This window comes from Pinus tabuliformis, chromosome 3_2 (assembly GCF_031772625.1).
Source record: "Pinus tabuliformis cultivar Carrire ecotype Pingquan chromosome 3_2, CPIR1, whole genome shotgun sequence".
NCBI classification, from domain to species: Eukaryota; Viridiplantae; Streptophyta; class Pinopsida; order Pinales; family Pinaceae; genus Pinus; species Pinus tabuliformis.
In genome coordinates this window covers 882,303,742-882,307,280 of record NC_142302.1, presented here as the reverse complement: position 1 = coordinate 882,307,280, position 3,539 = coordinate 882,303,742, and the positions used below count along the sequence as shown (strand labels likewise).

General features: G+C 35.5%; 1 pseudogene; it reads right to left on the bottom strand.

Moving 5' to 3' along the window:
* Window positions 1-915: 915 nt before the first annotated feature.
* Window positions 916-3,316, bottom strand: LOC149183427 (protein JOKA2-like; annotated as a pseudogene).
* Window positions 3,317-3,539: the final 223 nt, after the last annotated feature.

Below are 3,539 nucleotides of genomic sequence, written 5' to 3'. Positions count from 1 at the left end.
AATGAGGAATTTGAATTACCCTATAGGTGGTTGAATTCACTCCATAAAAGTCAAATGGTCTAGATACAATGCATAGTTAATTGCTAGGCAGAAAAATAGGAACTCCTATATCAAGACTAATACAATTTAGAAACATCAACCAAGTTGGAATATTTATTTAGAAAATAAAACTGCATGACCTTAAATTGATCGACACTTATCCAATAACCAAAATTACTTCTAGAAGCTCCAAATTTTGAAATTTTCCAAAATAAAATTGGCTGATATGTTTGCACAATAGTTACGTAACAAAGGGTATATGTCTTCAAACTCTACATGGCTGCAAATCATTATAGAAAAAACTAAGTAGATGGATTTGCTTGACATTATGGTGTTTTTGTGTAGAAACCACTGAGTGCTTCTTTCCATGCTTGCAAGCCTCCAAAATTACTGTTCTTAGTTTGCACAATGTATGCATAGCAGAGGTTGAATTTTGAACTAATACTGAATTTTCTTGCTTCCAAAATGATTATGAGTGACCAACCAACCATATACATTCACCTTACATTACTCAGCATACTTCAAACCTTTGAAACTTCCAGACTTTCATCGAAAGATGACATCATGTAACTTTACATAGCAGGTTCTTGGTTCCACAGGTTCACACTTTAGCAAAATGGAACAAAACAAAGCATATAGCGAAAAAATAAAAAATGACAAAATGAGCATGTCCTCCTTATACCACCTCAGCTTTGGGTAGCCTTGGCTAAGATGCCAAGGCTACTAGAGACTAGATAAAGGTGAAATTAAAAATACTAACAAAATTTCAGAGAATAAAATGATAAATATGATTTCTGAAAAAGCATTTAATTATTTGTTCTCACCTTCTTTGAAAAACACAATTATGCCATATATACCATCCAAGAATTTGTCTTTTTATAAATATCTAAAAAAGCATTGATGTCTTCCTTGATTTTTCAGTGTTCCATTTTCATCTTCTAGCATAGGATCTTGAAGAGTTTCCACTTGAATAGACCACTTTGATGATTTGATTTCAAAGATTTTGGTTCCAAATTCATTACCTTCAATAATTATTTTAGTTTCTTCCAGACGATATTTAATTTTCCATCTTATTACTAATGCTTCAGCTTGCTCTAAAAAGAGCAATTTGGATAGTGAAAACTTGCATATCTGTTCATATATATCATAGCTTGTTGCTGCAATTGTGCCTCTAGCATATAATAGTGTGGTTAAGGGGTTCTGAGATGATAAACAATCACTTCTCACTGAAATTTTATTTTCCATTTTATGAATAAATTCAGTTGCACTACAAAGATCATCAAGATTTTTCTGTAAATCATAATTATGTTTTCAGAGTAGTTCAGCATTCAAAATCCTCTGATTGAAACCCATGTCTTCAAGCTCTTGGAAAAAAGTCTTCTCTTCTACTCTTTCCCAGCAAAGAATGATTCAGAGTATACAAGAGATGGAGCACTAACAGACACAATGATATGTCTTGAAGATACATCATTAACTAGAAGTGGAACTGATTTAGCAGGTGATGGGTAACCAACTCCTAAATCAGATGGCGTTACTTCAACATTTATGCTGTTATCTCCTTACATTTATGTTGGAAAATCAACCCTCTGAGATTGTGTAAAAGAATTACCCACCTCAACAAGTGAAGATGGTTTCTTACCCTTGTCCGCAACCATGGATGAGCATCCAAGCTCATTGGGATCCAAATCCATCTTATTGTCACCCAAACATGGCCTTTTAGAAGTATCTTGAGAAGAAATATCAGTTGTCTTCTGTTTGGTTTTCTCTTGAGATAAATTATTTTTCTCAACTTCATTCAAAGTTAGAAGAGAGTCTATTAGATTGAGTAGACATTCCTCTCTTGGTGGTACTACCTGAATAAGGACCCACTCTCATTCCCCAAACTTTTGACCTAAAGGTTCCATCACACACTAGTATGACACATATCATCCAGGTTGTATATGGGCAATAAAATCAACTATTGCATCAAGCTACTCATCTGCCTCACACCCTTCCTCTTGAATCTTGAGATTGAGTACATCTCCAACCCCCAAATCATCTCCACCAACTCAAACAAGATGGGTTTGATGTGGCCTATTTAGTGTACCATTGTTGCACAAACGCCAATCTTAGTAAAGCGTGTCACTGGAGAAATTTTTTTTTCCATCAAATATGGTGACATCTTGAATGAAATGGTAGTGAAGCTTTCTAGGTGCCTTATTAGGCGGTTTCCTAGTAGATGGACCTTGTGAGAAATATATATATGTAGGAGAGTTCCAAAGATTATAACGAGGAGGGGGTTTAAATGCAGGACATTTAGAAGGATAAAAAACATACTACTTATGAAAGTGATGTCTCCCATGAAAAGAGCGTTCCTTGTGTGGTGACTGGTATAAAGTTGGTGTCTTGCATAAAGCGTGATCAAGTTTCATATACTCTTCTTCATTGCTAACATCTGAAAAGAAAATTTGGCACAAGTGATAGTCATCTCTCAGTAGAAACTTGTAGCAGGGGCCAATAATTGGATGCATACCACAACCATCACATTGTACACCTTTGTGAAAGGTCCACTGCATATTATCACCAAAGCCATGATTCCCTTTTAAACTAAAACCATGAATATGTCCAAATGGAAGTGGCAGTGAAGGAACAAAGCGATCCCCTGAAGTTATTTGAGCATTGCCAGTACCTTGCTCCGCTGAGACTTTAACGAAAGGAACGATGCTATTTGGTTGAGTGCCACTACCTTCTCCACCAATTTTCTGCCTTTCCATGAGAGGTCTAGAGACAAGCTTGATGACACCTTTTATCAATTCTTCCACCACTGTGGTGGAGGAAAGATATGCAATTTATTTGGTACATTTTAGAATTGCCTTACATAAAGGATCAGGTAATAATTTCAAGGTTTCATTTGAACGAATACTTCTTATATCAAAATATTTCCCCTGCTCTTTGGGTATTGAAAAATTCCTTGGGGTTGAAGGTTGGCTTTGTGCCCATTTTTTGTGGCCTTATTATTCTAACTCATCAGAGACATCTCCAAGCGCAAAGGATTTAAAACTTGATTCAAGACATTAATAAGATAATTGTCATCTGCCATAGTTACAATATTATTGTCTTCATCAACACATGTTATAAACAACTGTGGAGATCAATTAAATTAGAAAATCTCGTAGATTTTATATCTTAGCCGAGCTAGGGAGATGTCTAGACTTCCATATTCCATTGGAAGCACATTAAATCTCTTGAGAGAAGTGTTATATTTTACAGAAACCCCTGTGGAGACTTTAAATCCCATGCGCAATAGTTGCCTAGTTTGACCACTTAGCACAATATTTGCATAGGGACCACATACCTTGAGCTTAAACCTACTCCTTTAACTGTCTACAAAAATATTTGAAACCTCAGACTAGTTCAGAGCTCAAATTTCACTTTGGATGAAGGAGAAATGAGGGATGGCTTATTTTTTTTTTTGAATTTTATGCCACCACAAGCCCTTTCATGTCATGATGATGAAATTT